The sequence below is a fragment of the Zonotrichia albicollis genome, chromosome 10 (assembly GCF_047830755.1).
Source record: "Zonotrichia albicollis isolate bZonAlb1 chromosome 10, bZonAlb1.hap1, whole genome shotgun sequence".
NCBI classification, from domain to species: Eukaryota; Metazoa; Chordata; class Aves; order Passeriformes; family Passerellidae; genus Zonotrichia; species Zonotrichia albicollis.
The window spans coordinates 25576113-25601209 of NC_133828.1; the positions used below are offsets into that span (position 1 = coordinate 25576113).

At 44.8% G+C, this 25097-nt stretch overlaps 1 protein-coding gene across 3 annotated transcripts in view; it reads left to right on the forward strand.

The window, feature by feature from the left end:
- The first annotated feature begins 3980 nt into the window (after positions 1 to 3980).
- WIPF1 (WAS/WASL interacting protein family member 1) overlaps positions 3981 to 25097 on the forward strand; it is a 52482-nt gene continuing 31365 nt past the window's right edge. The window contains exons 1-2 of one of the 3 annotated variants that reach the window (XM_074548461.1): positions 3981 to 4190; positions 24880 to 24991. The gene's annotated coding sequence lies outside the window, so the exon portion shown is untranslated. Of the gene's footprint in view, positions 4191 to 19209; positions 21616 to 24879; positions 24992 to 25097 lie in introns of those variants that run through there. The other 2 variants (XM_074548462.1, XM_074548460.1) reach the window with 2 other exon arrangements.

Below are 25097 nucleotides of genomic sequence, written 5' to 3' on the forward strand. Positions count from 1 at the left end.
AAGCATCAAATAAGTACATGTTTTTCTTTTTTCTTTTTTTTTTTTTTTTTTTTTTTTTGCTTTGCTTTGAATACTTGGACTGTACCAGTCTCTGTTTTCCCTTCCTAGATCACGTTTATGATACATTTTTCTTGCATACCACTAAGATCCCCTGTTACCAGTATCCATCCACTGACAGAATACCCTTACCTACCTGCAGACTACCTCTTCTCAACTGCTACTGTGCTTTCAATGTCAGCCCCTGCTAAAATAGTAGCTTTGGAGCTTGTAAATGTTCTGTCACAGACACAGAAAATCTGCTGCACACATGTAAGTATGTATAGTCTAATGATTTCTCGTTTACAGCTCTGTAGCCCCCCCCTTGCAACCTCAACACAAACTCTCTCCTACTCGGGTTGGATCTGCAGCCCCAGGGAGATGACCCTGGATAATTGCAACCCACGCATGCATCTCTGCTGCCTCATTGCCTTAAACAGGCATATTTCGGCCTGGAGCTTCAACTTACAAACCTCATGATAAGCAAAGCAAGAAACAGGCATCACACATTGTTAAATTTCTCTAATAAGTATAAAAAATAACGACAAGTAAGCATCATGGTGCTGAAATAAGCAGACCTCACTTAAATGAAAGCAGACATGGGGCATCTCAGTGGGAAGGTGTTGCTTTTGTAGTGATAGTACCTGGAGCAGTTAACCTGCCATCTTCTTGCTACTAAAGCTGCTTTAGTTCACTTTGAGCTTGTTGATAACACCATATTTATATCCTTAGTAGAATAGCTTCCTGGAATGTCTCCATCTTTTTCAGTTTGGCTCTCTTTCCAGTTTTCAAACCATTTGGAAGTTAACTTTCCCCTTCCCATCCATTTAGCTGACCTTAGCTACTCTGTACTGTGCCATGGATATGTTGCTCTCAGAGATGCAGTCACTGCCAAATCTCTTTCCTCTTTGGCACTTGTGCTTTTTGGGAGACCTGGCTTTTCTGAGAGGGTTATCTGAATTTTCACAGTCTTTTATCTTGCACCAGCTCCAAGGGAATGGTTTCACCTCTGCATGAGTCTGTAATCAGAACAGGCTGCTGTTCTCCATCCTCACCAGACAGCTGAGCTGAACTCAATGTCCTTATTCTGTCTCTTCAGCCAGTTGGATCTCGGCTCTGTAAAATGTAGTTGAGCAGATCAAGAGAGAGAGCAGGAAAATGACACTCACTGAACTCCAAGCACTTGACTATGAGCTCGTGTGCCAGGTTTGACCATTCATCTGTCACCAGTGCTTGGGTCCCACAGCCTCCTTCAGTTTGAGAGTTTTTTAAAAATCAGATTATTGTTTCAGGCAATTGTAAGACAGTTTAAGTACTCCTTTTTTTTTTCCTCCGGGATATAAGTTGCTGTCAACCTCGTTGCTGTGGCAGTCTCCCCAGAGAAGTGTGAAAGCAGTGTGAGTTTCATCAGGCTGCTGACTCAGCAGTTCCTGTTTCCACAGCTGAGGCAAGCCACAGCGGGCAGGGACAGCAGGGCAGGAGGGAATGTGTAACACAGGACCCACACCAGTGCATAAACACTGTGCTGCTGCTGGAGACAGGGAGTACCTTGCCTCCCTGAAAGGAGGAGTTTTCTACTGTGGGGACAGGCAAGATATCACCTTTAAAGTCATTGATAGTTCAGCACATCAGGAATGCTTTTGACTTTGGACACTTCTAGAAGGTTGCTGTCCTTGGCTCCAGTCACAAGACCTCACATTTTCAAATGTTTACTAGAGCTAGATAAATTCCAGCACAGCCTCCAGGTCCCTAGGCATGCTGCTGGCTATAAACTACCTCTCTCTTTCTTTTCTAAAAAATTGTGAATTTGATACAAAGTCTCCCAAGTTTCTGTCACCTAAGGTTGCACAGACTCTGACTTCTAACAGAGCTCTAGAGCACTTATCTCTTTCTGAAATTCAAATACCAAATACAGAAAAGGCAAAATGATCACACTTCAGTCACAATAAAGTCTAAGAGACTGACACAGCTATGGCAAAGACCCAACCTGTAAAGAAGCATTTTCAGCTGACCAATGCCCACTGTGAAAGCCGTGCTGAGTCCTGCTGGCTGCAGGTGGGTTATCTACAGCAAGGACAGGACAACTTTACGTGTTACCACACAACAGGCCAGCCTGACCAGCAGGCAGAAGTCCAAAGGAGTTTGTAGGCTACTGCATCACAGCAATGATGGATCACTCAGTGGATTCCCCAGAAAGGGACAATTCTTTCCTAGCAAAGGTTGTCACCATTTCCTGTCATCCCAGCACAGATCTCCCATTGCAGCACATCTTCCCAGCTCCTAAAAGCTGAGCAGATCTGTATCAGTGTATCTATTTATCCCATATGGAGCCTGGATTAAACACATTACATGGTATTTCCCCAGCATGTAGACAAGGGGATGCTGTTTGCCTCTATGTGACTTTTCAGCTAACCAATGACCCAAATACAGTTTGCCCTGCTGAGGAACCTCATGTGGATCTGTGACCCCCTTAAGAGAGCTTTGGGACTGTAAAGACAGTAAACACAGAGTACCTGCAGTTTTACTATTTGTGAGCACTGAAATTTTTGCTTGCAAGCTAATCTACATTGTATGGGTCAGAAAAGGGTACACATAAAAAATTGTACCAGTTTTTGTGTTTTCTTGTAGTGCTCCAAGCATACAATGACACAGAAACTGAGACATGACCTACATAAAAGCCTGGCAAGGTTTCCAGCCTTCCACTGAAGACAGCACAGTAATGCCATTGCTCTTACGACAGCGTGTCTCACCATAATGCTGTGCCTTCAGGCAATAGCTCATCTCCTGAGGAAAACATGAAAGTTGCAGCAGGTTAACTTAGCACACAGGTTACTCAGTCTTAGACCTTGCTCGGACATGTTGCTACAAGTGAATCAGGAGCATATTTCAGTTCTCCAGGACACCTGTCCCTAACATTTTTATTTTAGATAACAGTGTTATATAGCTGCTGGGCTAGACCATGTCTACGCATGGAGTAAACAGAAATAATCTGAACACCTCCAAAATGTGAAATCCTACAGAGACAAAAGCATGTGAGATCAATGTTGGCTCAAATAGACACTCAGGACACAGTTCTTGCACTTCAAACCTTGCTCCTATCTGCACAAGCTACTCTGTTACATACACTTGGGCATTTTTCCATCCAAAACCTCAGTGTTGGACATAAAAACATGAACAGAAATTTTGTTTCTGAAAAACTTGGTCAAGCTGAGGGGGGAAAGGGAACAGAATCTATTGCTTGCCTGGCAAAGCAATCTCTGTATGAGTTAATTGAGGTATGAAACGCAAATACCTTCAGGGGCATCCTGCGGAGATGGGTAATTGACCTTCCCACATTTCAGTATACTGCAAACCTTAACAGGGAAAAAGCAAGCATGTCTTTCCCACTGTTTAATTACGTTTCTGCTCTACCGTGTGTCTCTGCCTGGTGCCTCGCTATTCCCCAGGCGCCACTACCCCTTCCCCGCTGGTTGCCATCGAGGCCATCGAGGCGGGTCGGGAGAACAAAGCGTGTTGAGAACTCTGTGGGCAAGGGGAGCCCCGGGAGCAGGGCCAGGCAGGTCGGGAGAACAAAACATGTTGCGACCTCTGTGGGCAAGGGGAGCCCCGGGAGCAGGGCCGGCAGGAGCGGGGCTGTCCCGAGGGCCGGCAGTGCGGGCGGCACGGAGAGCAGAGCTGTCCCTGCCGTGAGGGCACGGCCGGGGAACCAGGGAGGCTCTGAACGGGCTGTGTCCTCGGCAGAGCCACCGAAGTCGCAGTCCAGGCCGTTGGCACCTGGGGACCCGAGCCCATCTCCTGTAAGGGGCTCTCTGTAACTCTGACTGCTGTGAACTCCCACTGGGCACGGGGCACACAAAGACGGGACAGGGCCATCACCGGCACCCGCGCCACCTGGGAAGGGCCGTCCCACGGGGAGCCCGCTCCGCCGGCCGGGCCCAGGGGCACAGCGCGGGGGGCGGCCCGGCCGGGCCCGGCGGGCCCGGGGCATGTGCGGCGGCGCGGGCGGCGGGGGAGCGGCGCCCCAGAGCCGCGCCGCAGAGCCGCTTCCTGCCGCTATAAATAGCGCCCGGCCCAACATGTCCCGGCCGCCGCAGCGGCTACAGCGCCGGCGGGACCCGCCGTGCCCTCCCGCCGCCTCGCCCGCACGGAGCGCGGTAAGGGGGCTGCGGGAGCCGCGCGGGGCTCCCGGCGGCCGGGGCGGGGGTCTCGGGGCGGGCAGGGCTCCAGCGGCCGCCGCGCTGGGGCGGCTCGGCACCCCCGGCCCCGCGGGACGAGCGCCCTGTGCGGGTACAAGGGTCGGGAGCCGAGTGTCGCCTCGTGCCTGTCTGCTCTTTCTCTCTTTTCTTCCAGACTGCTCTGTCTCGAGCTGGACGCGTTCCTCCTGCCTCCCGAAGCCGTGCTGGCAGGCTGGGATCCCTCCCTGCTTCCCCTCCATTCCCGCTTCCCCCCGGTTGGGCGCGTTGCCCGCGCTGGCGGCTAGCGCTGCCTCGGGGCGCAGCCCCCGGCCCCTCGGACCGTGCCTGTGCCCGGGCTGCCAGGGACGGGGCTGCTGGCATCCCTGTCCATCTCTGCTGGCATCCCTGTCCATCTCTGCTGCTCTACAGCCACGGCTGTGAAATCCTGGCTGCCTTGTCTGGGTGGGGAGAGCCTCGCTGGGCTGCGGCTCACGCTGGAGCCGTGGCACACACCGCTGCCTGCACGTGTGGCACCCACGCTGGGCATCCTTGTTTGGTCACACACGCAGGTGTTCGTGTTGCAGTCTCCCTCAAGCGCTCTCATCTGCAGCGGATGTTGGGGTGGACCGTGTAGTTAGGCTGTATGGTGGAGTCAACAGAGCGGTCTCTTGGGGGCTTTTTGAGAGGAATCAACTCAGGGAACCTCAAGTGACCAGTCTTCAAGTTTGAGCTTGTCTTGCACTTTGTTTGCCTCTGCTGCTTTAATGGCTGTGTTTCATCTTCTAATGAGCACCTTCTGGAGTGCAGGGCTATGTGCCTTCTCAGAGAGTAGGTGTTCTTCAGCTACCACGTAGCCTGTTTGAGCAGCCTCTCTAAAACAAACGTGATAACAGCCCTTGTCACTGGCACCAAGGTGTGTGTGTTCAGGAACCCACCACGAGGTACTTCTGAATTACTCCTTTACTCCTGAAGTGTGTTCTCAAAGACAGGGTTGTAATAAGCAGCTGCTCTCAGTTTCAGGGGATGGGCAGTGTGTTTTGCTTCTCATTCACACCCTTTTTAACTCTGTCAGCCTTCCCCTCTGTTTCTTCTGTCCACAAGTTCTTCCAAGCCCAATTTGGGAGGATGGTGCAGAGACCCAGGAGGCCACATAAAAAAGAAAAGGTCCTTTCAGAGCCTCGGCTTGGGAGCCTTGCCTTCAGTGAAGGTGGGAGGCATGGCAGTGCGCTTTTTCAAGTGCTGTGAAGCACGAGGCCAGCTGAGCTGGCATGTACTTTCCCCTCTGCTGTGAGGGGAAGGAGCAGATGAGGAGGAAATACAGCTGTTCCAGAGCACTTCTGCCCTCTGTCCAGCCGGAGCATGTGAGGGAGGAGGCCCTACGCAGAGATTCAGGAAGAGAGTATGGGAGGGTGGGGAGGGGCCAGGGGAGGAGAGGAGAGGAAAGCTACAAATGGGGAAGAAAAGCTCTTTATGTATGCACAAATGTTATTTAAAGATCTGTTTAGCTAGAGCGAGAGCAAATAGCCGGAGATTATGAGATTGTATCTCTTGAGTCCCTGTTATTGTTCCTCCAGAAAGTGCTGCTTTTCATTCCTCAAGTATTATGTGTGTCTTTCTGCCTCACTCTTCGAGGCTCTTCATCATCCTCTGACCTCAAGCTGAGCAGGACATTGCCCTTAGCTTCTGCCTGTCAAACGTGTAGTTCTCTGGGTTGTACATGAAATTATGATTCCCATAGTTGGTTAAGGCAAGTTTCTGAGGAATGTGAAGCCAGAGGCACGCCAGTGCTGGGGCTGGCCTTGACTGGAGTGCAGGCATTTTGGGACAGGGGCTGTGCCTGGAGGCTGTGGTTGCTCTGCGTGTTATCCTTGGCAGCTTAGGGATTCCTGCCTCTGCTCCTGTCCCTCCCACCCTTCTCTTCTGTCTTATTGCTGCTCACCTGTTCCTCTGCCTGTGCTGCAGCTGCTTCAGCCTTTCCCAGTTATCTCTGGGGTTCTGCTGAGTAGCTCAGAAGTCTGAGTAAGACGAGAGCTGCTGCTCCCTTGTCTGTAGAGAAGTTCCCTCTCAGCCCTGTGCTGACTGTCTCCTGCATCCTACTTTGACATCCCTCACCCCAACGCTTGGGAATTAAAGCAGTTTAAACTCTCTAGCTATGTCCTAATTACTGCTGCTGCCTTGCTATTTCTTCTGAAATTGCACTTCCAGCTTTCTCCAGGATTAGTTTATTCTCTGAATGGCATCAGGTAGTAAGGTACAGTCTTTTGGGGCTGCATGGCTACAAGACCACTAAACCTTTTTTTTTTCTTAATGGAAAACCCAGTTACCTACCCCAGCAGGGTTTCACTGCTTTTACCCGTGTAGTACAGACAGAACTGCAAGTGTGCATCTAAGAAAAGGTATTGGCTGTGGAAAGAGCGATTTCCCACCTGTGATAACAGTATGATCTTTACATCTGATACATCCAGACCCCGAAAAGGCCACTGAGAAGCATGAGCAATGCTAATCCCTTTGGGAAGGGAGCATGCTGCAGTATTTATCTCCATTGCCTACACTGCATAAAGTTCTAACAGCTATTTAGTTTTCTGCCCTGCTTATATAAACACCCATCTGCTTTGTGGGGAGAAAAGAGTGCATATTGGTGTTGTGTGACAATTGTGACATGACAGGAAGGCATAGGCTTCCTTTGGAGCACACGTGTTGTTGATGGACTACATGTACAATTTAGTAAAATGTCTTTATGCAGCAGCTTTGAGAAATGTTCTGTGCTTTTAACTGCCTTGAGTATTCATCTGGTTAATGGACTTATGTATAGAAACCATATGAAATAATGATGCGGCAGAAGGGTGGGTTTCTTTAAAGTTTATGCTTTTGCCAAGGTAAACATATCTTAATTATGGTTTCTTCACAATAATGAAGTGTTATCAAAATTCAAATCTAATTAAATACTTCTGTGTTCTTTCTACTGATTTCTCTTATTCTTGACTCCAACACCTTCTCATTTTCTTCATCTGGTGCACTCTAACATTTGCTCTGTGGGATCTGTTATAAAAAGGACTGTTTACTGTTTTGGTTCAGAATCTGTGGTGCTAGCTGTCGTTGAGTAGGGGTGTGGAGACCCAGTATATGGGGAGATAATTAAATTCTGGGGTGGTGGAATAGATTTTAGTAGTACTGAAGAAGTGGGTACTATAGGTAGCCACCACTCTGGAAGGCAGCTGTCTGTCCTGTGTGCAGTTAAGACCTACTTGTTTAGCTCCTTACTTCAAAGAGGTATGTGAAAACCTGTTATAGAATAATAACTGCTGAACTGTTAGTTGGCAAATAGCCCAGAAAAGGCGTTATTAAAGAGTAAATTTAATAAAGATGTCTATTATCATGCTTTAGTAGGCTGCTTTGTTTAAGGTAATTTGTGTGCTTGTGGTAACCAATATGATAGTGCAGTGTTCACCAAGTACATGCATGCATTTCTCTGGGTATCTGAAGAGCAGGAAGGAGTAGTAACAAACTGTTTACTATGTTAGTACTCTGTTGTGATCCTTTTGGGGACTGTGTCACTGCTGCTGAGCTGAGAATGAAATCTGAATAGTAAAAAGGTTATTTTTTCAGTGGCAATAACCCTGAACATCAAGGCCCTGAAAGGTGCTGGAGTTGCTCTTCATCCTTGCAGGCACACGAGTCTGCAAGTGCAGCTGTCCTTGGGCCTCGTCCAGCACAGTTCACACAGATCACTCAGAGTGTCTCTGAGGCTGGACACAACAAGTGGCGGGGGAGCAGTTTCGTCTCAATCAGAGACATCAAAGGAGCTCAGAATAGAAAGTTTTTCCTAATTCCTGGAAGGAGATAAACGGGAAGCACAAGGAATAGTTTGAGAGTCTGTTTTGTAACACTTAACTCAGCCGTAACTTCATTAGTGTTCTTCATTTGGATCCAATTACACGTAAGTATGCTTTGGAGTTAACATGTATAGTTTTGTAATTCCTTAAACTACTAATGTTGTGGGAGCAGAGGTTTCTGAGTTTTAATGTGTTCATGTGCACCCCTCATCTTTAATGTGCTCAGTGTGTGTATGTATGGAGCTCCCACCATTTCCTTCGGGGCTAAAGCCCACGAGAAGGGCCCTCCTTGTGTGCTTGTCCATGCTTTCATGAGAGCCCTCTTTCTGTTTGTGCTAAGCTTGAGCACGTAACTCCTGCTGAAGAAACTACAGGATATTCTGGAACGGGAAGTTGTACAGATGTTAAAAGAAATGCTCTTAGCAGCTTCAGTGAGCCCAAAATAGCTTCTGCATGTTTCTCTTATGATTAAGTTCAGGAAAAGGGGTGATTCCCTCTTCTTCCCTCTCTGTAATATTTTGAGTGCTGAAATCCTGTTGCCATGAAGAGCAGGCAGTGTGGAGCAGGCCTCTCTGTATTCTTCTGGACCCTGACTTAACAGGGCCAGAAGTGAGCCCTAAACAAAAATTGCATTCCTTGGCACAGAGTCCTGCTTCAAAGAAAAATTTCCACTGAGGTCCTTGGGGGTGAGGAGGCTAACCACTGAAGCTGGTTGTCTAGAGGGATTGTGGAGTCTGTTGTTGGAGATGGTCTGCAAACTGGGTAAGGCCTGAGCAATCTGCTTGAAGGCAGGTTATCCCTGCTCTGAGCTAGATGAGATCCAGCAGTTCCTTCCAGCTGGCTGTTTGCCATATTTGTGCATTATGGGGGAAGCATGGCTGCCTTTGTCCCCAAAACCAGTGGGAATAAATGTAGTCTTAAAATATCTGAAAATGGCCTTGGGAATTCTGAATAAAGACTTCAAAAATTGAAGTATGTAGAGAAGCATAGTGTAAGAAGGTAATTTTGCCCAAAGTCTCATAACAGCAGGTCAGTAATAGTGCTGGGAGAGGATCATAAATCTCCTGGCTGGCAGACTAGTGCCTTGGTAGCTAAAAGATTTTGTCTTCACACATAAAACTACTTCCTTTCCCTGCTCAACTATTTTCAGATCATTTGGCAACAGAGACTACACTTACCTGCTGGGAGATATCTTTCTTTTTTTTTCCCCTTATCAGTCGTGTTCATAGGGAGTTTAGTAGTAAAGAAAAATGTAGTGCATTGACTTTTTCAGAAACCTAGAAAATGTGATCTGGAAAATAATTTGGTGAAATAAAGACAAGAGCTGCAAAGGAAATTTTTGGAAAGTGATGTTATTCCCAGTTAGTTGCACAACAATTAATATCATATTTTTTAAGAGCAGAAAACAGCAGACAAAGCTGTGCACTGAATCCAAGTTTGAATCTCTCTTTGTTTAAAAAAGAAAAATCACTTGAAAACTTCTAAAAACCTGGAAGCTAAGAAGAACACAGATCAGCACTTTAGAGAGTATCATGGAAGGAGTTAAGCTGTGAGTTAACTGCATCTGTGTTTCAAATCCAAATGCTACGAACAAGGCACCATTCAGATCTTCAGTTATAAGTTATGCTGAATTCGTTACGCTGCGTTTTTTCAATTCTGGTCAGAGGAGAGAAAAAAGAAAATCATGTCAGATGAAAAAAATCGTTACTCTTGTTTTGGTAGCTTGTTTTTTAAGTGATGAAGTAGGTGTTTTTTTTGTTTTTTTTTTTGTCTAGCACTTACGCAGGTCATCTGCTAAGTATTAGCAGCTGTGGAACTGTGGAGTTGCATAAGCATAACTAAAAGTCAGTGGAGCCTTGCACCATTCTGCAGATCATCCATTGCTTATTCTCCACAACAACAGATCAATTTTGTAGCTCAGTTGACACAAATCCCTAAATGTTAAGAGGGCATCAGCAGGCATGGCAAGTTGGGAAATCCTTTAAGTCATGGAAATCAGATAGGATAATGCATTATTTTATTGTTGCCACAACCTGCTGTCCAGTTAGACATGTGCCTTGGTGTTCTGTGAAGAGAGCTGTGTCAGAGTAATGCCCTGGAACAGCTGAGCCTGCCAGCTATACAAACCTGATTTGTCTGGGCAGCTTTGCTTGGAAGATGGGTCTGGGTGCTATGCTGGCTGCTGTGGGAGCACAAGTGTGAGTGCTCACACATGTATCCCAGATTAGCCGTGCTTGGTGATATGGCTGAATACAACAGTCTCTTTTAAGCCTTAGGAAAGGCATCTTTGCATGTGTGGAGCTGAGGGCCTGGAATGTCCTGGCAGGGGAGATACCTGCAGTGCACATGTGAGTGGGTTGGCAGCAGCAGCAGCCTGAGGCTGGCAGGTCCAGCCTCTGCCCCCAGGTTTTTGATACTGGCTCAGCACACTGCAGGATTTGCTTAGCAGGGTGTGTTTCTTCCCACTGAACCTGAGGTTACAGAGAGCTTACTCTCCTGAGGTTCTGACTTTTAAGGCATAGAATATGTAATGAATTTTCTGATCTAGACTCTGGCTTTGTTTTCAGCTTTGTTTTTTTCATCTTTTCTTTTGCTGATTTAAAGAAAGGCAAGAAAGACTCTGAAAGGGTGAGTACAGTGTTACTAAAATATGATCCTTACAATACTTGTTCTTGGAAATTAAGGAGATAAAATAAGTTTCAGCAAGTAGTGTCCCTCTAGACCAGTCCATGTACCTGGTGGCTCAGAGCTAAGCCCTGTTCCCTCTTTCAGGACTTGAAGAGGAGTTTGGCTGAGCTCCCATTTTTTCCCCAACCCTTCTATTTTTTTTCTCTTTTTTCCTTTCCCCCCCACCCCCCACTCCTTTTTCCCCTGCCATTTTTAAAGCAGTGATGTGAACAGTTAAGTGAGGATGCTTCCCCAGGTAAGTGGTGTCTGTGCTGTTTCTGCCGGGAACAACAGGCAGTGCTTCATTTGCTCACCCCACCAGCAGGCTCTGGAAGTGGTGGGACCTTTAGCTGCCCTGGCACTGCCTTGGTCCCTGAGGAGGGCTGTAGGTGCTTGGAGGCAGATTGCAGCTCCAGTTGAAGTAGCACTCCAGAGCTGCAAGTGTGGCATGGATCAGGAGCCTTCCTTTTTGAGTAGTGTGAACAGGATGGTAGCTGTTTGTGGCTAGCACCAGCTAGATAGATGTGGAGGACAAAAAATATCTGGTGGTGAGTAGAAGAGAGGATTGCTTATTCCCCCCTCACCTCCTACCTGAGGAAAGAATTCCTCAGCTGGTAATTAAAGGGTACTATTGTTTGATGGTCTTTTGGTTCAATTTGATTTGCAGTTTGGCAAACATGGACAGCATCAGCCATGTAGTACTGAGCTCTACTGTCCTGTCTTTGGTTTACTCCAACTGATCAGTCCTCCCATGACCATCACATCAGTCATTGCTCTCCTCATGTCCTCATTACCCAGCACTGACTGACCTACCTTGCCTAACATATTTCCAAAACTGTTTTCTGGTATAGGAATGCAAAATAGAGAATTTTCACTGCTACTTTCACATTTGAAATTCCTGAAGATAGTTTTCAAAGGAAGTATTAAATGTAAACCAAAAAGGCTGCTCTGTTGTGTGTGTTGTAAGTAAAGAAGCCACTTGCTCACTAAGTGAGCTTGCATGACTCAGTGTAGTGGGCTCTTTATTGCCTTGTCTTTAATTTTAAGACCCCTGAGATAGGGAATGCATTTGAGCAGGGCCCTGTAGAATACATTTTCTATTTGAGTATGATGAAATGAAAAATCAAAGAATAGCAATGTGGTGGTATCCCTGTGTGATTATTTCAGTTTGAGAGAATGCCATTCAAATGAGGCACATGAGCAACACCTACCAGTATATCATTGTTTAGGTCTGCAGGTTACATTTTAAACTATTCCAGACCATTACTGCTTTGAAAAGAAAAAGATATTCCTTAAAAGTTCAGCTTTTCCATTCAATAGTCCTGATGGCATCTTGGAATACAAAACTCTCAAATGGTAGCAGGCAGCCCCAAACCTTTGCTTTAATACTCAGCAGAAACAAACCACAAATAATTATAACTTGGAGCTTCCTACTGTATTTTCAAATAAAAGTTCCTCATTTGATCTTAATAGCTGACTTAGGGAGGGAAAAAATAATTGCTTCATGGCACAGTTTACTTGAAATAGATTATTCTTAATTGAATTGGCTAGTGTCCCTTGGGTATAAATGAACAACTCATGTTCTTATTTCATTTGAAATTAAAACTAAACCAGATAAGGCTTTTCAAAGTGAAACATCTTACTCTGAGGAGTTGCAGCATACTTACACTTACTTTACTTGTACCCTTAGGTGGAACTAGAGCAATATTTATTTTTTCATTTAGTGGTTATCCTTTTCCAAGCAGCTCTCTGCAGGATCAGTGTCTCCAAGTTTTATTATAGCTTTTCCTTTTTTTTCATTTGTGCATCCTTAAAAAAAAGGGTGCATGCTGTCTGGTGTCAAGAGGAAGACAAATTAATTTGAGCTGCTATAGGGAACTAGAAAATGAAGTGTTCCATAACTGACAAACAGCTTGAGATGACTGGACAAGTTCCCTCTTTATTCATCTAAAATGTGCCAGTTGTTTAGCAGAACATCCCTGATAATGCGAGTGAATTGCAGGGTAAAACCCAGTTGGGTGTCATCATGTGCAGTACTTAAATGAGAACACTGAGGGATTTTGTGCTTCCAAGGGAAAGAATTGTCATTGTTGTCTTCTGTTTTGTGTTACTTGAAGTTCCCCAAGAAAGTTTCCTCTTAGGAGGAATAATGGAGTTTATAGTAAGAATGATTTATGACTGCTCTTTTTTATTTGAAAGCTTTTGTACTTCTCAAGAAATGTTTGTTCACCATCCACTCACTAATCAGCCAGACTGGGGAGGCACTGAAGAAACCATAGAAATTATACCACATGATATCTAACACCAGAGCATTTACAGCTTCCAAGGCCTTTGCTCCAGGCTATCCATTGTGAGATACAGGCAGAAGCAAATGAGAATATAATGGGAAAACTTGCAAGAAGGGAAGGTAAAAAAAACCGAAACCACCCAAAAATGTATTTTCACTTTTTTCCCTTTAGACAGAAATAAGGAGATGTACCACTGCTTAATGAGGCAAGGTTTTATGCCCTACGAAGTGAGAACAAAGATACACAAAAAATCCATTCTGAACTAGCAGAGGGGTTGATGAGTGTAACTTAGACCCAGTTCTGTAGGTGCACAGTTTGTGGTAATTGGGAGTGGGGCTGTGGCTGAGCCTCATCCCCAGTGGGTGCAGCTGTGCAGGGCGGGTGAGCAGCGTTGGAGGTAACGAGCCAGGGAGTGCCCAGGGGCACTGACCAACCACCACAGGGAGCAGAGGGCACTCAGGTGCAGTGTGTGAGCCATGAGGGGCACACAGGTGCAATGCATCAACATGAGGGGCACACAGGTGCAGTGCATCAACATGAGGGTATAAAAGGTTGGGCTAAAGAACAAGAAGGGCAGACACATGCAGCCTTCTGGAGTGGTTACTCTGTATGGGTTGAAGCCTTCTGCCGTTGTATGATGATATTTGTGCATTGTGGCCGTCTCACCTGTGCCATGTGTTGTGGCACGTGCTGCGACACAGTGCTGCCCTTGGTGTGTGGTTGCTGTGGAAGATCAATGCTGAGATGACACCAGTGGAACAGGATTGCTCCAGAAAAGGTCAGGACATCATTTTTCAGGACTTTCATTGGAGCTGTTTTCTGTTGAGTTTCTGGTAGAAGCTTTCTCTGCTTGTCTGGTAGCTACTGCTGGTTAATTTTGGAAATCACCACTCTGAAGGGAGGATGACTGTTCCTTCTGCTCTAAAGCCCACGTGCCCTTGGCATCTTTGCTTTAAAGTTTTGTAGGGTCACTGTTATGTGATTGTGGTGGGGAGGAAAAAACTCAGATTATCTGCAGGCTTGTTTGGTGCATTAACCTGGGTTCTGTCAAGTAACGTTGTCAAAAATTGCAGTTTAGGTTCCTGTATTAAGTCTGGCTTGTGCAGGTTGTGGTTTCTTAATTTCTCAATGGAGCATGTGACCCTGGTATCACCATTGTTTCCTCTAACATACATTGAACCAGGATTTCAGACCCTACCACTAGGGAATAACGCCTGGTATAGGACAAGTGTAAAAGAACTTTTAAATAGTTCTTGAGGGTATAATTATGGAAATAGCCTTTGGGACAGCCAAGGCTCTTCAAAATCCAAATTTCCCAAAGTGATGCAAAGTGTTGGCTTTGGCATTTGAGGCTGAGAGACTAGTCATTGTCCCATTTACCAGCAAAAAGCCCAAAGTTAAATATGCCACAAAGTTCACTTAAATCTGAACTAGAAACATCAAGTAGGTAAATGCAGCCTGTGTCACAGCTTGTGCAGTTGAGCTCCTGCTGGCAGCATGTAGTGACAGGGAACAGGTGAAGAAACACCTTTAGACTCCCACAGTGCTTGGGGATGCTTTGAGGCATTGCTGGGAGAGAGCCAGAAGTAGGAGCTGGCAATTCATCCTCCATCAGGAACTCTGCTGGGACTTGGCCCACAGACCAGCTGGAACCATTGGGCTCTACCAAAGTGCCCGTGACTAATCTTTCCCACCCAAAGGGACCTGTGTTTTCAGGCCAAGAAGGAGGGGTTTTAGGAGGTCTTTGCTGCTTTCTCTGTGTTGTTCTCTTAGGTCACTGTTGTGGTACAGCCTCTCAGGAAAGCCAGCCAGCTTTGATGAATGGTCTAGAAATTGGACTGTAAGGCATTTCTGCTCTTTTAGCAGCACTCTTTCAGACAGCCATGCTTCAAATTACACAGTCTGGGGTTTCTGTTGAGCACAGGTAATGCCCTTGGAGCTATAAGCCATAAACTAAGCTGTGAATTTAATTTTTCAGTTCTCTACTATATACTTGACCTTTTGCTGGTGGGAGAGGAAAGAAGAAACAAAACAAATGTAGAGGGGGATGCAGACAGATGATTGCATGTTCAGTTATAGTTGTGTATTTAACTTCTGCTAATGAGGGAGACCAGGTGCCAGGCTGTTTTGAGCCAGAATATCATACTACTGCCTCTGCTTAGCTCAGCCTTCCCATTTGGGCTATCCTGACTGTCAGTTCCCAAGTGTGTTATGGGAATTTGTGTCAGAGGTCCAGTTCCTTGTATTTGTCTGGCTGTAGGAACAATAGGATATTCCCATGCACTTTTGAGGTAGAGGTTTGTCTTGTAAGTGCAGTCTCCTGGTAACTGACTCAGTTTCAGCAGTTGATGAAACCAGATTTTAATGAATGGCAATATAAAGTGTTTTATTTTTAAACCAGCAGTTTACTCTCTAAGCCAGGTGAGCTGTGACTAAACATTGCTTTCTGTCAGATTAAGCATAGTCTACATGCAGTGAGTTGGTAACCCCAGGTCTGCAAGACAAAATTTCCTGCTCAAAGTGGCATTGCAGGAGTTGCATGCTGAAAGCCATCAGGAAGCAGTCAGATTGTCAGCAAGGACTGAGGCTATTCCCTGCTTGGCTAACGAGTGATCCTTTGGGACCAGGGCCATGGGTGGGCACAGTGGTGTCAGCAGGCTCGCTTAGATGTGTCCCCTGTGGCTGCCCCTCACGTGTAGGTGAGATGTGGCATTTCACAACAGGGCTGAGTTCTTTTCACTGTCTAAGGAAACAGAGTGCTAGTCTCCAAGGCTGTTATCTGGATGCTTTTCATGGACTCTGCAATTCTCTGTCACTTTAACTACTGCTCTCTGAAATCACAGTGGTGGACTTTCTTAATTCATAGTAATTACACTGATAATTAAATAATAATGTGATATGCAGTATATATACATATTCATAAACTGATCCTCCCTTTCTCCTATTTTATTTTTTTTTGGCAGAATATAATTGTCAATAAATATCAATGAAACACAAAGACATTCTCTGATCTTGTGCATGACCTGATCTTGCTCACCTTACTTGGGTGTAGTTCAAATCAGTATGGGATTGCTGGTACTTGTAGCTGAGCAAAGAATAAAATCTCATCTGTTACACAGCAGAGGAGCTGATTCTATTTTATAATTACCCAGCAACTATGCATAGACTCCCATCTGTGGCTATATTTGGCATCCAGTTATTCCTGATGTGAAATATACCACCCATGGGAAGAATGCAAGAAATGGACTAAAGTTCCCAAAGATTGGGACTTGCTTTCTCTTAATTTTTTTTTTTTTTTAAGAGCGTGTGAGCTTTGGCTAGAAGATTCAGAATGTAAAGGGGAAATAAACTAAGCACTAAGCATCACTAACAGCATGAAATTGTATGGTTTGTGAAAAGATGAAAAACTGCTCTTATCAATGAATATTGTTTGTGTGGCTTTAAAATGTGTTCTGATAGATCATGATTTCCAAGGTGTAGATTTGTCTAGCTTTATTTGCGTGTACATATATGTATCCATATATATATGTATACTGATGCTCATGGGGAGTTTGACTATAAAATATTACTCAGATTCAAATGTGATCTTAAAACCAGTTGAGATTTTCTACTGAAATAACTAAGTATATAAAAATGTGCCATCAAATATTCAGCTGAGTATTTGAAAACTTTGACTTATGTGAATAGCTGAAGACAGGTTGCTGAATAATAAATATATTTTAACTTTGCCATCATAGCAATGCTTATGTACTGAGAAAAGGTACTTGAAGCCTAGGCATGCCATTGGAAAATATAGCAAACACTGCTCCAGAACAACAGCTAGACAGATTTTACTGGATAAAGTATTGAAAATATCCTTTGGAAAGATAGCACGGATTGTTTCTCTCTTGGTTGACCTGCTGAGTGAGTCCATATTCTTTGATAGAGCTTGTGTACCAAGCTTATTGTATAAAAAAGCTACAAACTAAGAAATCAGGTTGTATGTGGAAATAATTATTGGAAGCCACAACCAGCACTCTTATTAAAACTTCCTTTTTGGTTCCTGAGAACTTTCTAAGACTATTAGAAATAATCTGCAATGATATGAAGGGGCTTCCACACACACAGAGTTCTCATTTTAGAAATATATCTAATTAGATACATATGTACATGTGTAAATAATACATATGGACTGCAGAGCATTTCTTCAGGAGTCTGTTAATGTCTGTGTCAAAGGAGCAGGGAGGACAAGTAACTTTGAGAGCAAGGCTTGTCAGTTCAGCAGTTTTTGCTCAAGAAATACATAGGCATTTCTAGGCAAGAGTAAGTTTCTTAGGAGTGGCTTTTATTTATGTGGCTGTCCTCTGAAAGGATAACCTGTGGCTAAACCCAGGGGTGATAGCTGATAATGTAATCTCATGCACATAGCCGTGTAAAGGGCTTTGAGTTGGGTTTGGGAGGGGTGTCCGCTGTTTTCAGACAGCACTGGAACAGTGTAAAAACTCTTCATTTTCCACACAGACATGTCTAGAGAGTGGCAATCTGCCAGAACATTTTTGATCATCAGATGTTGTTGACGTTCTGGATGAGGGACAAAATAGATTTCCTGTTTTATCTGGTATGATTTTCCCCACCCCCAAGGAATGTGCTAATATTTCATCATTTTGAAGAAATGTAGTGGGCAGCATTAAATATTTACGTCTCTCTGAAGTCACACAGATGCCACCAGGATCCCTAGCTCTACATCACACATGCTCTAATTCACCCCAAACACCCACTGTTTACTAATCTTCAGCCCCCGTCTGTGCCGATAATGAGAAAGAGGAAATGGAAACAGCAGGGATTACATGCTACTGAGAAGTCCCAGTTTCTGGTTGTAATTCTTTCAACAAACTCTTGCAGACTGTGCTCTTGCTTTGAAGTTTGAACACCTCTGCATTAGTGCTTGGCTCTGGTGATTTGGCTGACAGATCTGGGCTTGGTTGGTTTATTTGTGGTTGCACGTTCACGGTTCCACACGATGGTTTGCTCTTGCACTCGCCTGTGTTGTCCCTGCTCAAAGCTGGGGCAGTGCAGATTGTTTTGCCCGAGCACTGAGATGTTAATTGCTCAGATTTGCTGGTGACAGGTTCCAGATAGAAAACAGTGCTCACCATATCCACTGTTCTGTCTGTGTGTATAGTCATAGCCATGTTGGTGAATGGGGTGATTTTCTGTACAGTGAATAAATAGGGCCTGTTTTTATAAGGCAGAAAGTATGTGTTGGTGTTGAATGCTGGGTTTCATCATGCTCTGTTAGTCTGTATCCTCACATCCAGTATACTCAGATGTGTGGGTAGTGCAGGTTTCTAATCTAAACCAAAAACTTCAGAGCCCACGATTGCCTTCTTATCTCCATAGCACAGGACAAGCAAGTCATTTGTGTAAATAGCTTTACATCAGTTTCTCTTAACATCTTTCTGTGGCTTATCTGTCAGGCCACTGTGCAACTTGTTATTGCTGCTGGGGTGGTCCTTTATTCGTAAATCAAACACTGTTTGATCTCTTGGCAAGTGAGGGGAAGTCAATTTATGGCTTTAAAAACAACTTGTGCCATCTGCAGGGTTACTAATACGTGTCTCCAGGAAGTACCCAGGTGTTGATAAAGAAGAGCTTCATGCGTGCTTTTCACTCAGAAGCTAAAGAGATAGTTTAGTCTTGTGTATGTGTATATATATATGTAAGGTGAGACATAGCATTAGTTGCAAGTGGTTGGCCCACACATGACTGCCAAAATTTCCTGCTGGAGCTTTGCTCCTCTGAAAGGTGGCAGCCAACATTCCTCATCTGTGACAAGGCTGGAGGCATAAATGTTTTGTTTACAAGGGATGAAATTTATCAGGCTTCAGCTGTTTCCCTTCTTGTTCTAGTGGTCCACAGTCAGAGCTGACAGATGCTCTGGTGTCAGCGGTGACTCAGCAAACCCCGCTGTGCCAGAGCTCTGCGGACACGGTGTGTCCCCGGTGTCACACAGCTGCCTTTGCTGTCCCTGCAGTGCCTCTCCATGGCCCCACTGAAGGGCATGCAGCGCTCTGAGCTTGGCTGGAGCAGCTCCCTGGGAGGCTGTTTGCTTTGGGCATGGATTAAAAGTGGCTGCGAGGCTGCTGTGAGTTACCTGCTGGGTGAGCAAATTCCTCCCCTCTCGAACAATCCCAAGTGTCTGGGGGGATATAAAAGTATATTTGCCCTACCACAGCTCTGGCACAGCCCATTGTGTGTGACTAGATCCTCACAGAGAAGCTGACACATTAAAAGTGACTTTGTAAACGTAGCCCCTTCTTAAAATGGAGAGAAATAGCCCATCTCTTGTCAGGGATCCAGGCTGTCTGAAAGCTCCTGGGGGAGCAGCTGGGTGAGGACAAAGAGGCAGTGTGCTGAGAGCAAGCATGGCCACTTTCTGAACTCTTCAACTTCCCCTCAGTGCCTCTGGAGCTCGGGGTCTGTCTCTGCATGCTAACCGGGGGGAAGATGCTTAAGCTGCATGAGGCTCACAGTGCTCTCAAGTGTTTTCAGTGTAAATAATACCTTGGCCATTTGGCCCAAAACCTTTGGGGGGCAGAGCAGGTGCATCTGCAGACATGTGTTTGCACATGCTTTCCTACTACAGCTGCAGAAGCTCAGAGCTGCAGAAGGGTGTGTGTGTCTCATGCAAAAGCATCCATTTTAGGGGCTGGTTTGTTGGGGGTTTTTAGTCATGCATGTATTTCCTTTTGCATGGGTGTCCTATGTGTGTTTACACATAAAATACTTGTATCTTTTATTAGCTGAAGGTAATTTAAGATTTAGCTGCTGCTCTGTAAATCCTGTTGTTGCTGCCCCTTTGCCAGAGGTCACTACTCTCACATCTCTGTGGATAGGAGGGATTCTCAAAACAATTGTTACTCCATTGCCAATTATTTTAACCCACTGATATAAATTACTGGAGCTAGTTTGGCTCATTCAATAGTAATGAACTTGTGAGAGGTGGTAAGAAGCTCTGAGGCAGCAGATGGGAATGTAATCCCTGGCTGGTGGTCACCAGGAGGCTGCTCACAACATTGATGTCTTCATCTGGCACAGTTTAATTATAAAGATGACATTTTAGTGGAAACCTCTTAATTTATGTAGAAATTGCAGAGAATTCATCTACCCATGGGCAAAGAAGGAGCTCTGATTGGCTTGCTCTGGGTCTCTCACTGTAGCCATGGTTTTGTGGGACAGCCTGGGTAGTGGCACAGCCAGCTTCCTACTAGCACTTGTCTGGTTTTGCCTGGAAGTGAGAAAAGGGGGGGAAAGAAATCTTGTGAGCTTTTGACCACCAAATCAGCTCCTCAGTGTGGTCCAGGGCACAGGCTGTGGAACCACTGTGCCAGCACACTTGGGGCAGCTGTGGGGTGCAGTGGGAGAACTGAATGGTGGATGCAGGACAGCCACGACTGAGTGTTGCTGCCAAAAGATTTGCATCCCAAATTTGCAGCATCACTGTCTCTTCAGTTTCTTCTTACCTTCAAGGTTTTCACATTCACACTCAGGTACAGCTCAAGCAAATGTGTGCCCTAGCAAAGATCCTTTCAGTCAGTCTGTAAGGAAACCCCTATGGGTCTGTAACCCGCTGCTTTCACACAGGCCTTGCCAGGCTGATCAGTTCCCCTGGCATTCTGTTGTTATTTCAGCTTGCACTAAATAAAGGAATGCCACATTTATCTTCACCCCTCCATTAGCTTGATTGACAAGTGTTTAGTGTTTTCCACAAGGAGCATCTTCAGGAGAGCAGTATCTCCTTGCTGACTCTGGTGTGACCATTCTGCCTCTACTGTGACCTGGTAATCTTCAGACTTGACCTCCAGGCTCTGACAGTGCACCTGGTGGTGCACTCGGTTAGATTGCCTTTCCAAAATTTATGTCTTTAAAAATAAAATTCTGATAAAGCACCACCTATTGACTAGTCCTGTAAACATAGTACTCTAATACAGTACTTTACTGTCCTTCCTTTTGTGACATATGTTCAGATCTATTTCCCCAGTGCTAAGATAACAATATGTGAATGCACACTCAGAAAATCTCTACTCTTCTAAAGGCATAAGCTACTTTTCATAGGACACAAACTTCTGTTTACTGTATTCAAATGAAAGTATTTCTGAAAATTGCTGATGACTGCATCTGTTTGAATTCATCAATTCACTACCACTCTGAACATTTGATAAACAAATAGCCTTGAACTGAAATTTCCCATGCCTGCAGTGTAATTACATTCTCCACTACTGCATTTGTTTCCCCTTTAAAAGCTGGGGCAAGGCACACTGAGTATACTGTGGCAGAATCGCATTTGGTATTAATATACAGTACAAAAAGGTCCATTGAATCATGGAGTGACTCAGAAGACAGTAGAGGAGGGCTTTTTGGCTATGCAGAAATGTCAGTCGTTCAGCATTAGATCGGGAATTTCTTTACATGTTGGGAGGGACATTTAGTTGTTTAATCTGATGTTAAAATGTGAGCGCAGTGAGTCTAGCAAGGTGCGGTGAGGAAGTGTGGTCACATGCTCCTCACAGGAAATGAGCCTGGAGCTGCTGGGTAAGTTCAGAACTGGGTGACCTCCAAGAGATTCAAATAGCACAGGTTAGTGCTCTTAAAACATCTCTTTAGCTGTCCTGCCAGGGTTCTGCAGATGTATTTTCTCTGATTTTTGGCAGCAGTGGATGAGGAGTGCTCTGTGTGGCAGTTGTGCTAGTGGGCAGTAAGCAGTGTGGGATTTCAGAGCAGAGCTCTACAGCACAGAAATAGGAAGCTCATCTCTGGGTTAGCTTGGTTTGTGCAAAGCTTGGAGTCTGCCTTGCAAGTACAACAGCAGTGAGGCCTGAGTCACGTTACAAGTGTGCATGAAGTCTTCTCCATCTTGTTAAGACTTTCATAAAATAAGTTAAAGGTCTGGATTTTTAATAGATGTGTTCAGTGTTAATAAATAGCAGAAAGCACTTTTCCAAGTAGAGGTTAAAATAATTGACTATAGTGAAAACTTCTTTTAGTTTGTTTTGGCTGTACCAAGTATGTAGCTCTTCTCTTTGATTTTACTGGTATGGTTTCTTTGTAAGGTGTTCTTTCGGTGTTCTTTCATTCCTGGTGATTTCTGTTGAGAAATTGCATCATGACTTTTCTGTGCTGGAGAGTTTCAACTTGGGAACACATTGCATCAGGAATTAAATTAATCTGAGTTGGTGCTGGAGAATTTGGGAGCTCTCAGAGGGAGACTCTTTAATGGGATGTATGTTTTGTACTCTAGCACAAATATAGATGTGTTACTTTTAAATTACTGGGCAATTGTGATTAATTACAAATCTTAAATGCGAAGTTGGAGTGCAATTCACAAAGAAAACAACCTTCAGGATGATAAAATGTATAATACAGTGGTAAGTGCACAGAATCTGAACTAAAAGGAAATCCCAGTGTGGAAGTGAAATCCCACGTGGTTCTGGGAGAGCATGGGGAGGAGGAGGTGACAGCTGCACAGCCAGCTCCAGCAATGGTGGCTGGAGGCCAAGCTGCTCACTCTGCACCTTGGGTCACAGCTTGAGAGGCAGAGGGGTTTGGACAGGGGTGGGGGCAGCAATCTCACACGAAATGCAGCTGCTGGGGATGACAGTGCTGTAACAAGGCCATGCCAGGCATGAAAATCAGAGATCTGAGCGTTGGGCAGGAAGTCCTAAAGCTGCCCATGCTTCTTCCCACATGTTTTAAAAAATGTTTTTCTGGTCATGTAGAAAATCAGAGTGAGTTTCACAGCTCTCTCACCCTCCTCATACCCGCTGGAGCACTCATCCTGATGTCAGTGCAGAAACACCAGTGTAAGATGAACGCAGTGGCTCAGGCCAGGCCGCTCCGGCACGTGGAGCTGGATGCTGCACCTGGCCCTGCTGCAGGGCATGGAGGGTCTTGGCAAGCTGGGAATAGCAGGGCCCTGTTCCTGGGCAGTCAAACAGCCTTGCAGAGCTTTGCTCTCGTATTTCAGGCTTTGGGGTTTTATATGCAGAGAAGGCTTTGGCCTTAGCTGGGCTCCTCTGCTTCTGTGAAACCAGCAAGTTTTCAGAGAGCCAGAGTTCTGCCCCAAATCAGCCTTTCTGATGTATTAGGGTTTATAGTCTTCACTGGAGCACTGTTTAACTGGGAATGCGATTTAAAAGCAATTTAGTAAAATCCCACTGCAGACATTTTCATTTCAGCCTAATCCTCTCTTATAGCGATTCATCTCAGATAGATTAGGAGTTGTTTTAAGCTAAATGTAATGGCTCGTAAATAATATATTTGAGCCTCCATGCAGTGGCTTGTGCCAGGTATTTGAAATGGAATTAAAAAATAAACTGATACACATTCCTAAATAAATAAACCCTAACACTTCTACTCTGCTACCAGGAGTGAACTTATTTGGGATAACAGGATTGAAAGAGCAGGAGAGTTGTTCAAGAGGGGGGATTTCTGAATGGGCCTTTTCCAGCAGCTTGTGTTATGAAATCCAGGGAAAGAATGTTTCTTCCTCTAACAAATTAAAAAGGAAATCTGCAAAAAGAGGAAAGGGAATAAAAAGTACAGACTAAACAAAATGAATTAAAATTGCATTGGAATGAGAGAGAAGGGAAACCAAAAAGAGAACATAATAAAAAATGGAACCAGATGGGGACAAATTCTGTGCTTAGGAAGCAGAGGCTACTCTTCAGCCGCACTTCAGAAGGAGGAGAGACTGTGTACATATGTCTGTGCATTTATTATCTATGGAAGAAAAAATAATTTTTCGGTGGTTTTTTTTTTTTTTAGTTTTTTGTTTTTCCTTTCCCTTCAGCAATGCTAATAGAGGAGTTTGATTTGAGGGAGCTTCAAATTTAGATTAAAGCCTCATTAAAGAATCTTTAATTCTGCAAATAAATAGAATATACCACTCAATGTCACCTTAATCACTGGCTGGTTTTACTCCCCAAAATCTACATGGCTGTGTTGCACTGTTAAACTTGTGTCCACTGTGCACTTGGATCCATAGCACAGGGTTATTCTACTCTTGCAGGGGAAAACGTAGGAGTTAAGATGTGCAGCACCAGCTACTGCAAACCAGACCTGCATAGGCCAGCTTCAGAGAGTTTGCAGCAGAATCCCCTCGTGGGTTTAATTTTGCCACGTAGTGTATGCCAAGGTTGTGTGGCTGTGGGGGACTGGGCTCTTGAGACTGATTTCTAAATAGAAGTAAATCTGTAAAATGCTGAAAGGCTACTATGCTTACATTTTATTTTAAAATTACTGATTTTTAAAGATTTTATTTTGTTGTTTCTATTACTGAATACATAAAATGGTCAAGTGTATTTTTTGTGGGGGTGTTATTTGCAGCACATCTGTCACATCTTCCAGGCTGTTGCCTCTCCTTTAATTCCCCCCCACATTTGTTTCAGCTTTTGCACGTGTTTTTCTCTAGCCTAAACTACAGAAACCTCCTAATTACAAAGCTAGTTGTTGAACCATGTCTTTTAGTAGGAGCAGCTGTTGTAGTGGATAACTCTATTAGTCTTACCATCCCATCCATGGCTTTTTATGCCTTTTTGTTTTCCTTCCACCGTGTATAATGGCTTTTACTATGTGTGCAATGGTGAAGTTGGAAGAATGATCTTAAATTTGTTTGAGAATAAACTGGGTCCTCTGGCCTCAGTGAGCAATAAGGAGAACCCAGCCAGTGTGTTTTCCTGTTCTGATTCCTCTTTAGAAGGAGGGGGCTCTTCTTCACAGTACGCTTCCACTTTCTCATGCAGAGTTCCTGCTTATTCAAGGAAATACATAATGGACACATGCTCAGGCTCTGTGATCACCAACAGTTCATAATTAATAGTTCTATTCCTTTCTTCCTTGCAGGATTGTGCAACCTGGGAAATGTTATTGCCATTTAACTAACCTCAGGAAGTGTATTCTGGACTGAATTGACCAGACCTCCCATTCTATGCAAGCATCTCCTGCTGGTGACCAGGTACAGAGCCTGTGAGATTTGCACTGAGGGCTGGGAGTGGATGGGAGTTGTGGTGTGAGCAGCAGCACAGGAAGCTCCTCTGCTGTGTCATTCCTGGCTTGTAAGA